Source organism: Chiloscyllium plagiosum, chromosome 27, assembly GCF_004010195.1.
Source record: "Chiloscyllium plagiosum isolate BGI_BamShark_2017 chromosome 27, ASM401019v2, whole genome shotgun sequence".
Taxonomy (NCBI): domain Eukaryota; kingdom Metazoa; phylum Chordata; class Chondrichthyes; order Orectolobiformes; family Hemiscylliidae; genus Chiloscyllium; species Chiloscyllium plagiosum.
In genome coordinates this window covers 38,412,660-38,427,084 of record NC_057736.1, presented here as the reverse complement: position 1 = coordinate 38,427,084, position 14,425 = coordinate 38,412,660, and positions in this window count along the sequence as shown.

Genomic DNA, 14,425 nt, shown 5'->3' with positions numbered 1-14,425 from the left:
AAATCCTGGCGGAGGTGGAGGGCGTGGGTGGTGTCACGGACGTAGGTGGGGGGTTCTTGGACTAATGGGGACAGGACCGTGTCGAGGTATGCCGAGATGAGTTCGGTTGGGCAGGAGCAGGCTGAGACGATGGGTCGTCCGGGGCAGTCAGGTTTGTGGATTTTGGGCAGGAGGTAGAAACGGGCGGTGCGGGGTTGTGGGACTATGAGGTTGGAGGCGGTGGATGGGAGATCCCCCGAGGTGATGAGGTTATGGACGGTCTGGGAGATGATGGTTTGGTGGTGGGGGGTGGGGTCATGGTCAAGGGGGCAGTAGGAGGAGGTATCTGCGAGCTGGCGTTTGGCCTCAGCGGTGTAGAGGTCAGTGCGCCAAACTACGACCGCGCCTCCCTTGTCTGCTGGTTTGATCGTGAGATTCGGGTTGCAACGGAGGGAGTGGAGGGCTGCGTGTTCCGAGGGTGAGAGGTTGGAGTGGGTGAGAGGGGTGGGGGAGTTCAGGTGGCGGTTAATATCGCGGTGGCAGTTGGCTATGAAGAGGTCGAGGGTAAGTGTGCAGGTGCCAATGATCAGTGATTACTGACTCAATCGCCTTCCACCCCCCCACCACCTCTCAGCAAGCACTCAGAAAGTACAAGTCCAACAGCTGGGTAAGAGCTAAAGTCCAATCCTCTCGGCCTGCTATAGGCCACTACAGTGGTGCTCTGCCTCATCAGAGGCTGACAATCACTCACCACTCAGAGGTCGCTAGTTTCTGAATTATCAAGATCATTCGGTGACTTCCAGGGATCTGAAAGCAAGAAGTTGTGTAGTTTGATTTTGTTTTTCATAGAGTGGTGGATCACAGAGATGTTTCCAAGACCCTGTCTGTGCCTCTGACTGCTGTCAGATTGGGGAAAATGTAGGCTTCCCTTCTTTCAATCAGCTTGCAAGTCACCTTGAGTTCCAGCTGGGAAACCAGGAGTGTGGTAAGGCGAGGTCCATAAAGTGGTTATTAATCAATCATTTAAGGGCCTTCATTGCTAACGAGTTGGGAAAGTCCCTAGTGGTCTTGAAGTGGTGAGAAAGGGGACAAGTACATCTCGTTGGAGCCAGCTTACACAATTATTTCTTCTTGTTATCTCTAGTGAGGGAGAAGTTCCACCCATTGAAATCAAGGAGAAATGGTTGGATTCCTCATTCTTGGTCATGGCCATTGCTTGGCACTTGTGTGACACGAATGTCGCACATCACTTCAAGGCTAAATGCCAACCTGATCTTTCAATATGTGGGCATGGATTATTGCAGTATCTAAGGAGTTAAAAATGGCACTGAAAACTGTACAATTGTTAGCTAGCATCTCATTTCTCACCATATGTTGTTCCTTGTTCTACATATGTAAGGGGAAAGATAGATTTCTTTTAATCCATAAATGTTTAATAGCTTTTCTTCAAACTGCAAAGGATGCTTCTTATGGTGCTAATTCCTTAATGACATTTTGAACATAATATTCCACAGATTGCCACTATAAAAATTTACATATTCCAAGGCATTTGATAGATTTAATTAAATACATTGTAGATCCACATTTTTTCGTTTTGATAGTGTCGTAATTCACTGTTGTTTAACATCTCCAAAGCTTATATTTCATCCTGTAAAGGATCATTTAAAACTTTATTCTCAATCAGTTAAGCATTTACCTTCTGTGTTTGTCAAAAGTCATGGCAATATTTTCTAAATATTACAACTAAAGATGAAAAAGCTGAGTTGTAAGGCATTCCTTGGGCACCAATCTGTAATGGATTTGTGAAAATAAATGTAACATTTGTGGTGGAACTACAATGTGTAAATGACAATACATCAAAACTGATAAATTATAACAAAATTTATCCTTGCATGCGATAATGGATCGTGTCCACAAAGGGACAGCAAAGCGTTACAACACTTAAAGCATTTTCCTGGTAATGGGTTATAGAATCTACCACAATTATTATATAAAATGAATATAATTCAATAATGACAGGTAGTAATATCCATCCAAGAAGTATAGCACACCCAAATGTGGAATTTAGTTCATGAATTGTAGTGAATATTTGAATAAAGCTGGAATAATTTACTGATTAAGGAGGAAATTCGTTTAAAATCTTCCCACCATCTGCAAGGCACAGTTAAGTCAGCATCTTGATGAAGTACTCTCCACCTGTCTGAATGGGTGCAATGCCAGCAATACTGAAGAAACCTCAACACTTACAACAAAACAACTCACTTGACTGGCATCCCATCCACAGCCTTCAGTATCCACTAACTTCCACTGTGTGCGTGTGTGTGTGTGCCATCTACAATATCCAAGACATCAACTCAACAAGATTCTTTCGGCAGCACCTTCTAAATATGTGGGTACCTCCCATCTAGTCGAACAAGGGCAGCAGGTGCTTGCAAACACCATCATAGCAACTTCCCCTTCAAGTTACACTGCATCCTGACTTGGAACCATATCAGTAAACCTTTATCTATCTCTGGAACTCCCTCCCCAAAAGCCTTGTGAGTCTAAAACAAATTGATTTTAGCAGATTCAAAAAACAGTTCCCAACCACCTTCAAAAAGGCAACTGGAGATGGTCAATAAATGTTGGCCCAGTCAGAGAAACTCACATCATGTGAAACAATAAAATAAACAATAAACTGGCAAATGTTAAATACAAATAAGAAAAATGACTGTATTTGCTTGATTTACAAATGATATCATGCCTGTTCATAGATTGTACAAATCTAATTAGGTACTTGAGAATTAAGTTGACAAATGCAGATGAATTTCCATAATGAATAATACAAACACAACAACAATAGCAGTAACATGGATTATAGCACAGCTAATGTGGTAAAACATTCCTAAGAGGTTTCACGGGAGCACTACTAAACAAAACTATAGAAAACCATTAATAAGACTTTTGAAAAAGGTAGATGAGTAATACTGAAATTAGAAATCTTGTTAGAGCATTTCATTTTTCATTAACCAGGACAATTTGTAACTGTTAAGTGATGAAACAGGTTCCCTTATGAAGTCAATGCAATCCATTATTATTGATAATTAAAATGCAGCTTGGATTTATTTTAGAAAGCAATCTTCTTGATGTGCAATTGTGACAATACTGTGGCTTTAAGAGGTATATTTTGTCCTGATTTTCTTTTTCAAGAGAGGTTTTAAGGCAGAGTTGATGAGCAGTCTATCAGAGCTACTGGAGCAAACAGGTTGGGCAGTCTTGTTTTTTTAAAGTTGCAACAATAGCAGTAATCTAAATGGATGTGGTCAAACTCCCAGAGAACCAGGAATTTTAGTTTTAGTTTTCAGCAGTTGCTGTTGGGGTCTTGAAGAAGCGGAAGCTATTTTCCTGTCTCTCAGTTGCGACCAAAAGCTGGGGGTTCTCTTCCTGCTACTGGAGTTGCATGTGAGATATTCTGTGTTTTTTTAAATTTGCTTTTTGTCAAGGGTGTGTTTACGAGATGGTACTATATAGGAACAGTTAATTAGTGATAGTTACTGGATCTATTATTCAGTTAAGTCTTCTAATAGGGTTGTTATTCCAATTTCTTCTTTTTTTTGTATTTTTACTATAGTAGATGAACAAAATATGTTTTGCTTTAAATCCGATTATTTGTCAAATTGAATTGCAGCTAGAGCGCAACACCTTGTGCTTACCATTAAAATAAGAGAATGTTAGGGTCTCGATAATCTTCACAATATTTTGAGGGGGTTTGGTCTGGTCGATCACAAATATTTGGGTAACTTGAGGTATTACATATGGTAAATGTATCACAGTTGTGAGAAACAGTTAGCAAACTCTGGTTCCCAAAGTTCTCCACTACTGGTGGTTCTTTCATGCCATGTGGCATTTTCTTTTTGCCAACCAATTGACAGAGATTGATTGGTGTGATTAGTCAACAACTCTGTTAATATTGTGTCATCCAGTTACCAGGCAGTTAGAAGGAGAATTAAATGGGCCAACATTCCCAGGAAGTTTGAGCATCCAGGAATGGCTGCTGTACAAGACATGATAATTATTCTTATAGAACTATATCCGCCTAAGTATCAATTATGTTTGCTCATATGGGTGAAAGCTAATCATCTGTCATAACCTTATTCCTTCTTTCATACCACTACACCCTGTCTGGGAAATAGTGAGGCAAGGATAACAGAAACAGGGAAACACACACTATCTTGCTCATATATTGTCAAGATAACATTTCCTATAAGCTGCAAGGGCCTACATTTCATCCAGTTTTATAAATTATATAATCTATTTGATACGTTTTCTGCAGTAAAGAAAAAGAGACTTGTATTTATACAGAGCATTTCATGACTTTAGGTCATTCCAAAAACTGTTTAGAACAAGTTTCATTGCTATAGCACGTGAAGACCTTACAAAGTTCAGTTACTCTTGTGAGGTAGTAAATAATACAACAGCCAATTTCATGGACATCCCACAGACAATTTCTTCATAAATGAACAGATCATCTGTTTGATTGCAAGTTGTTGGATGAGTGATAGACGTTGAAACCAGGACACCAGCAACAATTTTCCTGCTTTTCATCAACAATTTTCCTGCCTTTCAGTAGAAGGAAGTTGATTCTTTGCTTTGGATTCCAATTGGGAATTTAGCATGTCTGACAGTATAGTACGTCCCGCAGTACTGCACTGATGAGTCTGGGTTTTGTGGTCAAATCTTAAAGCTTTTGACTGGGAGGTGAAAGTGCGTCTAGCTGACCGATGGCCGACAGCTTATAATATCAAGGTTGAGCAATCAGCGATTTCAATATGATACTTGTAGCTAATATAGAGTTCCATATTATATTAATTAAGGATCATGAGTTACAACCTAATGGTTGGAGTGATTCTGTTTGTAGATGTGAGTCTTGGTTGGAGAGTAATGAATTGGCAATTACAGAATTATGATACAAAATGTAAAATATAATTTGTCACATTGTCGTCTTGTCTCTTGGGATTAAACCAAGGCATTCATTTGAAGCTTATTTAGAATTGAGCAAAGTAAGCAGCTTAGTAAACCAAATGAATTATGTAGCTTTATTCCATTCAGCCTATTTTCTGACTGTAGAGCTGGTTTTAATTGGTCTTAATACAAGACAGATTTGTGTTAGAAGAGAGACACTGAGTAAAGGCAAGAAATTACATGCGTAAGACAACCATTTTGGGCAGGCTTTATATGAATAAATGGGGAGTTTGCCAACATTCTAAATACAAAGAATGATAAGGTGCAAGAATTCTGCTACTAAGAATTAATGTTTTTTTCTCCCTTGTTTAATATACATTAACTCTGCTATTTACGGTAAATCAATTGAGGATCATAATTTGGCACAATTCCAGCGATTACATTACAAATCCTAATCCTGCAGTGCAGACTGAACTGTGCATTCAAAGCACAAGGATAAATTCAGTGATCCTGTGCACAAGAAATGAGCTGTACTTGAAGCCAGAGACAGGTTTTGACATTTTTCTTTTTCAGACTGTTCTCCCTGTGAATACAATTTCTGATGGGATCATAGATTGCAGCTGTGTGTTCTATGGGGTCTACATAGCTCACAGCATCTGCCAAAATATACATTAGTATCAACAATACCAGGAGTGTGATAGAATTAAATTCTCGAGCATCTCCTCCCACCCCCAAACCTCCCAAAAAATGCTCAATGTTTCAGAAATAAGAAACACAAAGCAATGATTTCAAGGATGCAATTTCATCAGGGGCTGCCAGTAATTAACCATTTCTAATTATTTATTAAACTTTTAGAATATTAGTTGCTGATGCATTACTGTGCATTAAGAAAGAAATATTCACATTTATTTAGCATCATTCATGACCTTAGGATACCCCAAATATAGTTTACAGCCAATATTTTTTCTTGATCCACAATCATATTGGAATATTGGAAACACACCAGCTATTAAACCTACAGCAAGGTCCCACAAACAGCAATGTGTACGGCCAGGCCATTTGAATGAAGAATAAATTTTGACCTGGACACCTGAAGGACGCCCCCTGTTTTACCAGGCTATCCAAGTGGTAGAATTTCTGACAGTGCAGCACTCCTGCACTGAACTCTGAATTCATCTGAACTCTTTGGTGAGATTATTGCCCTGCAATATGCATCAGTGTCCATTTCAATGCCCATCCACATGCAATCAATCAGAACTCTCAACAAAATTTCGTTTTTGTGGTCAACTATTTTATTGAACCACCCAGTGGCAATAATTTGGCTATTAGAAACCCATTTAAATTCAAATTTTGATCGAGACATTTGACTCCTTTTGAAGAAAATAATTACTTGGCCCGGGAACAGTGCCAGGTGGCATTTGAAAGTAAATAAAGGGATTATTTATGGGCCATGCTAATTGAACATCTTCATAAAAGAGCTGAGAAAAATAAAATTGGATGATCCCAGCAGACAGGGCAATGACAAAAATATGCTACTTCTGTGGGACACAATTATATGACTTTTGCAGTCTTCTTGTTTGCCAATTTAAAGCTACAGACTTATTTTCACTTCAATGCACTTTCCAATTTGTAAACCCATTTCCTTCATTTTAGTCTAATTCATAAATGTCATTTTTGCCAGATGAATGGAAATAAAGTCTTGACATTAGCAACATTAAAGCACTCTACCCATTGCTTCACTTAGGCCGTGACAACATTAGTGGGACATATGTTCACTACTGCCAATTTTCTGTGGAGTAATTGAAATGCAGCATTTGTTTTACTTCTAACACTAAACTTCTGGGGAAAAATCCTCATAAGGACATCAAAGTCCAGCGTTGTAAATTATTTGAATTCACACACAAATTTCACCAAGACAGAAAGTGTGTTATCTGCTAACCATCAGATAAAATACAGAAAGAAAAAGTCAAAGCCCCACATTGACTAATTGAAGGTGGGTGACAAAAAGACGTGCATTTCCATAACATAGGACATCTCAAAGCAGTACACAGCCAGTGACATATTTTGAATTACGTTCACAGCTTTAATGTTAGAAATGCAGGTGCCAGTCTGCACACAGGAAGCTCCCCAAAACAGCAATGATAACAATAAGTTAATCTGTTTCATTGATGTTGATGAAGGAATAACTATTGAACAAACTTGGGTGACCTCTCACTCACTTGTTCTTCCTCAAAATTATATTGATTGACTTTTTCCATTTACCCAAGAGGGAAGATAGTGTTTCAGTTTAATATCTCATCCACAAGGCAGCATTGTCTATCGAGCACCAGGATCAAGTAGGTGATGATGGCATCCTAAGATTTCCACATTAAACAATACCAGCAGAGACTTTGAGTTGACACCATTAGTCAAGTCCTACAGTGATGGTGAATTGTCGGCAGTCCCCAGTCCCCAGGAGTCCTAGGAGTCCCCAGACCTCAGAAGGATCTTAAACACACAACAAAATAAAGTGATGTCCTTTATCCAATAGCGTTACGTTACAGCAATTCAAACACAGAGAAATTATCCTTATCTCTGTGCTTAATACCCTACAAATTCCTCATCAAACACTTCCGCTCTGGAAGCTGCACAAACTGAGCTATTGTGGTTACTGCTTTCCATGAATAGTCCAACACTCCTTTTCAACAAGAAAAAGTGTGTTTGCCTCTGATTCCAATCAAATTTCATTCTATTGCCCCAAAGTCTTTTATCTCTGGGTTTTCTAAGCTAAAGTGAAACCTTGATTATTCTGACCAAAACCAAACTAATGGCCCTCAATTTTTATCCCAACTGCTGTAAACCACCACAGGGAAAAAGACATTAACATTCCAGTGAATCTCTATTGTCTGACTAATACTGGTTGAGCTCACTGTTCTGGAAGGGCTGTCTGAACTTATCTTTTTTCGTAACTTTTTACAGAGTGAGGATGTGGAGGCTTTGGAAAGGGTGCTGAAGAACTTTACCAGGACGCGGCCTAGATTAGAGAGTATGAGCTATAAGGAGAGGCAAGAAAAATTCAGATTATTTTCTCTGGAATGATAGAGGCTGAGGGGAGATTTGATGAAAGTCTATAAAATTATGAGTTGCAAAGATAGGGTCAACAGTCAGAATCATTTTTTTTCCCAGAGTTGAAATGTCAAATACGAGGGAGCATGCATTTAAATTGAGGGGGGGAAAGTTCAAAGGAGTCTTAAACATGCTGTCGGGGGTGGTGGTGAAGGCAGATATGCTAGGGGCATTTAAACAACTTCTGGAATATGCAAGGAATGAATGAATATGAACCAAAAATAGGCAGAAGAGATTAGTTTAATTTGTGGTTATGTCTGACACCTCATCGTGAGCCGAAGAACCCATTCCTGTGCTGTACGGTTGTGTGATCCTGACATTCTTTAGTACCTGTCACACTTGTTAGCAACTAAGCCTACTCGAGGGTCATTCTCCAGGCATTAACTGTTGCAATAACCTTCTGGAGAGCACTGTTAAAGCTATCTGGAAAACTAAGCCAAATCTGGGCTGAGGCATGGCAGTTTAATTCAGATAAATATGAGGTGCTGCATTTTGGGAAAGCAAACATTAGCAGGACTTAAACACTTAATAGTAAAGTCCTAGGGAGTGTTGCTGAACAAAGAGACCTTGGAGTGCAGGTTCACAGCTCCTTGAAAGTGGAGTCGCAGGTAGATAGGATAGTGAAGAAGGCATTTGGTATGCTTTCCTTTATTGGTCAGAGTATTGAGTACAGGAGTTGGGAGGTCATGCTGCGGCTCTACAGAATATTGGTTAGACCACTGTTGGAATATTGTGTGCAATTCTGGTCTCCTTTCTATCGGAAAGATGTTGTGAAACTTGAGAGGGTTCAGAAAAGGTTTACAAGAATGTTGCCAGGGTTGGAAGATTTGAGCTACAGGAAGAAGTTGAAGAGGCTAGGACTGTTTTCCCTGAAGCATCGGAGACTGAAGGGTGACCTTATAGAGGTTTATAAAATCATGAGAGACATTGGTAGGACAAATAGACAAAGTCTTTACCTTGGGGGGGGGGGGAGTCCAGTACTAGGGAGCCTAGGTTTAGAGTGAGAGGGAAAGAGACCTCAGGGGCACTTTTCATGCAGAGGGTGGTGCATATATGGAATGAGCTGCCAGAGGAAGTGATGGAGGCTACTACAATTTCAACATTCAAAAGGCATCTGGATGAGTATATCAATATGGAGGGCTTGGAGGGATATGAGCCGGGTGCTGGCAGGTGGGAATAGATTGCGTTGGAATATCTGGTCGGCGTGGACGAATTGGACCAAAGGGTCTGTTTCCATGCTGTACATCTCTATGACTCTAAATATAGCAGTGAACCAAAGTCAGTGCAGATTGAGGGTGTGCCATTGTTGGAATACCTGTACTATTTTATGTCTGAGAAGTGGCACAATTGATGCCACTTTCTATTCAGTGACTCAAAGAGAGAATCAACCTTCTTTGCCCAAGAAAAAATGAAAATATGTTCAAAAGATGACCATATCTTAGAACTGAAGACGTTAATTAGCTAGTCTGATTTGTTTAGGTCCTTTCGCAACTTAAACTTTGATTACGACCTGTCCCAGTGGAAAGATTTTTACATTACTTGTTGTAGAATTTCAAAGAAAAATAGCTTTGTCCCAATTTGCAGTGAATAGCCATCCAAAGCACAGAACAATATGTGATTCTAATGACAAGTTAGGGTGCTCAAATGGGCATGTTGAGAGTGGAATATTAGAAGTGTGATACAGGACAGTAAGGAATGCTCTTTCAGATTAAGGTGCCATGTTGATGAGCATAAAGGGAGTTTCATGTTGCATTTGAACCTTTCAATATGACCAGTTCATGGGTGGGCATGGTCTCATACATTTGTTCAACGCAGGACTTCCCAGACTGTGGGTTATAAGTGCGATTTCAAAACTTGATCTTGGAATTATCAACTCAGAGTCACCACTTGTAGCTGTGGAACTCAGATTTCTTTCAGGCAATTACATGGCTTTTGGGTGCTGTGGGAAAGCAAGATATTACAGCCAGGATATTACTCATGAATTTTTGGGCATCCTCACATGGGGGTCACCCTCATCTCTAGTCAGTGCCAACATTTCCTGTACATGTGGTTACATTTCCATGACCCCACTGCTGGTCTTGACCATCTCTCCAAATTCTATGAGAAGTGCTGTCTTGCAAGGACTCACAAAAAGGAATCGAGTATGGAATGAGCTGCCAGATGAAGTGGTGGAGGCTGGTACAATTGCAACATTCAAGAGACATTTGGATGGGTATATGAATAGGAAGAGTTTGGAGGGATATGGGCTGGGTACTGGCAGGTGGACTAGATTGGGTTGGGATGTCTGGTCGGCATGGACGGGTTGGACCAAAGGGTCTGTTACCATGCTGTATATCTCTATGACTCTATGAGTACAATGGAAATCGATGGGAGAGGCATACTATTGATGCAATAGCAGGAGAGGTGGTGAGGTGTTCCCATTGTAATGATTTATAAGGGTAAAATAAAATGTTTTTAGAGTTTTGAATTCCAAAATGATGGCATATGGCATTGGTTCACTCTGTAATGTGGTGACCGTAACTGAATGCTGTACTCCAAGTGTGGTCTAACTGAAGTCTTATAAATCTGCAACATGTACTCACTTCCCTGACCAATAAAAGCAAGCATGCCAAAAGCCTTCTTTACCACCTTACCTAGTTGCGTGGCCACTTTCAGGGAGTTATGGACTTGAACCCCAAGGTCCCTCTGTGCATCAATGCCATTCAAGGTCCTGTCATTAACTGTATACTTTTCCTTAACATTTGATCTCCCAAAGTGCAACACCTCACGCTTACACAGATTAAACTTCATCAACCATTTCTCTGCATATATGTGCAACTAATTTATACCTTGCTGAAGTTCTTTGACAACTCTCTACACTATCCACAACTCCACCGATCTTTGTATCATCTACAAACTTAATAACCCACCCATCTACATTTTCTTCCAGGTCATTTATATATATCGCAAACAGCAGAAGTCCCAGTACAGATCCATACAGAATGAAAAATAGGTTTTTATTTTAACTTCCTCCAAAACCAAGAGGAACAGGAATACCTGTCCTCAGCTCCAGTTTTCCCTCTTTGCTCCCCCACTTTACTCCCAGGGAATCATCTGGCTTTTCTGTTTAAGCTTAGACCAAAGCCTGTGTCAGGAATGTTAGTGAATTTTGTTAAATAAATCATTGTCTCACATTTTAATATGAATATCGATAACAACTGAACTTCTGGCTAGAGAAGGTTTGCACCAACAAGCATTAGTGTTAATGGAAGCAAAAAATTAATCAAGGTTAAAAACAACATATTATGAGAAAGTAATATATGATATTAGTATGAACAGATGATGTGACTATTTTTTGCATTTTTGTGAAGCCATCATCCCTAAGCAAAATACGATAAAATGCTAGAATTAAGTGGATAAAGGAAAATGACAGAATGTATTAAACGTTCATGCAATGTTATGTCCAATTTTAATTTTAAGATTTATACTTTTTAAATGTGGAGAGAAACATTTTGGAAGAAGTTTTGTCACAATTAAAGAAATTTCAGACAATTTCAAATGTGAGATTATGGCATTTTGCTTTTGAGAGTTCTTATAACACATTGTGGTAATACAACACAGGCACAAATCCTCAGTTGACTTGTGGCTCCGGGTTTGCTGATGGAAAGGCTCATTAACAAACATTGCAATTAAATAATATAGACATCACAAGGTCAGTGAGCTGCCTTTCTCAATCAGTGTCTTCACAAAGGATGCATTAAAACAATCAGCATCCAGAGATGAGAAGTCTGAGGGAGAAGATGGAAATTCTCTGAACTGAGATTGAAAAGCAATGTGCTCACCTTGCACATTGATATTTAACACAAGAAGCCATTGTAAACAGGAAGATAGAAGCACAAAGAGACAGAAAGCAATTTGCCACAAAATAATAATGTATTGAGTGTGAACACAGAGGCACTGATATGGCAAACACCTCAATTTAAAGCTGCATGATCTCCTACAGCTCAAGAAGTTAAAACCTTGACTTCCAGAAAGGCGGCTGTGAAAATGAAAGGAGAGTTGATTATTGCTTGACCTGAATCTGCTTCAGTTAAATGAATTGTGTCAGTTTTCAGCAAGGCGCAGATGAGGTTTTCTTGTAGTGACTAATTACTAAAGCATTTTTGGCATCACTTCAATGACCCCAGTTCCTGGCTGATTATGGTGTTATATTAATGGAGGTCCCTCAAAAATTTGAATTCCTATCTTGTGCTAAATCCAGTTGAAGCATCACAAATAAGAAAATGCAAAGATATATAGGTATCTGAAGTGAGTAACATTTCTAATCTTTCTATATAAGTCATAAACAATAATCAATGCAATCATAAACTGAACACAAATATTTAAAAGTCTGTTCTAACATAAAATTATTAGCGAGTAACTCACTTTTCAGGGTACATTCATTAATTCAAAAGGATGAATTCCAGTGTTAAACCTGTACAAACACAACTTGCATCTGTTCTGCTGTGATGTGCAGTGTTTGGTGCAGAGAACAACCATTTCCTTTATCTGTGCTATTACTCAGTGACAACAGCTTGAAATGCCTAATTATGGATAGGCAGATCAATCAGATTACATAGCGGAAGAGGCCACATATGTCACACATTTGATCCCTGGGGATCACATGGTATTGGGTGCGATTGGGATTCTATGGTGGCAATTGTACAGGTCCAGTTGTGACCAATTACAGACATACACTAAACATAGCATTATTTAAAGGCCCAGTAATCCAAATAACTGTTTTTAACTTACAGGGCTGATTATTACAGTTCCTGGAGGCAGGTGGTTGGGGTGTGAAAGAGATAGAATGAGAAATGTGTAGTCTGTTCATTTCAATTGCTGGCAAAACAAGTGTCCATGGACCAATTAGCAGCCACTGGCAGGGAGGTCACCAATAACAAGTGCAAAGGGCATCTCTACATCCAATTATGAGTCTAAGCAGGATATCTTGCTGGACAGGGGTTATACCGCAAACAGTGTGCTGGCCTCCTGCTCTTGGAATCTGTCTTTTTATTGTTGAAAAAAACCCAAAAATTAACCCAAAAAACCCAAAGATTAACTCAAAAGTCATTCAGATGCCACCTTCACTAGCAAAATATATTTAATCATTGCATATGTGTTCGTTGGTTGGGCCAGTATTTATTGCCCATCCCGAGTCACTCTTGAGAAACTGGTGATGATCTGCTTTCTTGAACTGCTACAATCTATTTAGTCTAGGTTGGCTTATAATGTCATTCAAGGGGGTGTTTCAGGATTTTGACCTAACGATCGTGAAAGAATAATGATATATTTCCAAGGCAGGATGGTGAGTAGCTTGGAGGAGGACTTGCTGGAGGTAGTGTTCCTATGTGTCTGTTGCTCTTGTCCTTCTGGATGAAAGAGCGCATGAGTTTGGAAGGTGGTGTCTAAGAAACCTTGGTGAATTTCTGTAGATGTGGCACAAAATAAGTGGCCTGCTTTGTCCTGGATGGTGTCACATTTCTTGAGTGTTGTTAGAGCTGCACTTACCCAAGTAAATGAGAAGCAATGCATCTCACCCCTGACTTGAGTCTTGTAGATGGTAGATAGTTTTTGGGGAGCCAACAGATAAGTTATTCACTGCTGGATTCTTGGCCTCTGACTTGCTCTTGTAGCCATCTGTATGTCTTGTAGTCCAGTTCGGTTTCTGGTCAATGTTAACAGCCAAGATGTTATAGTGAGGCATTCAGCAATGGTAATGTCATTGGACTTCAAGGGCCAATAGATTCTCCCTAGTTGGAGATTATCATTGTCTGACATTTGTCAGGGACAAATGTTTATTATCACTTGTTAGCCCATGCCTCGATAATATCCAGGTCTTGCTGCCTTTGCAAATAGATTTCTTAAGATTTGTGAATGATGTTGAACTTCTTGCAAATATCAACAAACATCCCATATCTGAGATGATGATGGAAGAAAGGTCATTGATGAAGCAACTGAAAATGATTAGTTGAGGACACTACTCTGAGGTAAGCCTTCAGTCTTGCCCTGGAACTGAGATAGCTGAGGTGCCCCTGCAGTGATGCCCTGGAGCTGAGATAGCTGATCTCTAAAAACACTAACTATCTTCCTTGATGCCAGGCATGACTCTTACCAGAAGGGAGTTTATCTTGAAATTCTCACTGACTCTAGTTTTGCTAGGGGCCATTGATACAACACTTGGTCGACTGTGGCCTTGTTGTCAAGAGCAATCTTTCTAACCTTGTTGATGGAATTCAGCTCACATTTCCATATTTGAACCAAGGCTGTAATGAAGTTTAGAACATCTTGACCCTGGCAGAATCCAAAATTGAGCATCAGTGAGCCGCTAAGCAAATGCTGCTTAATAACAGTGTGGATGACCAATTCCAATAATTTACTGGTG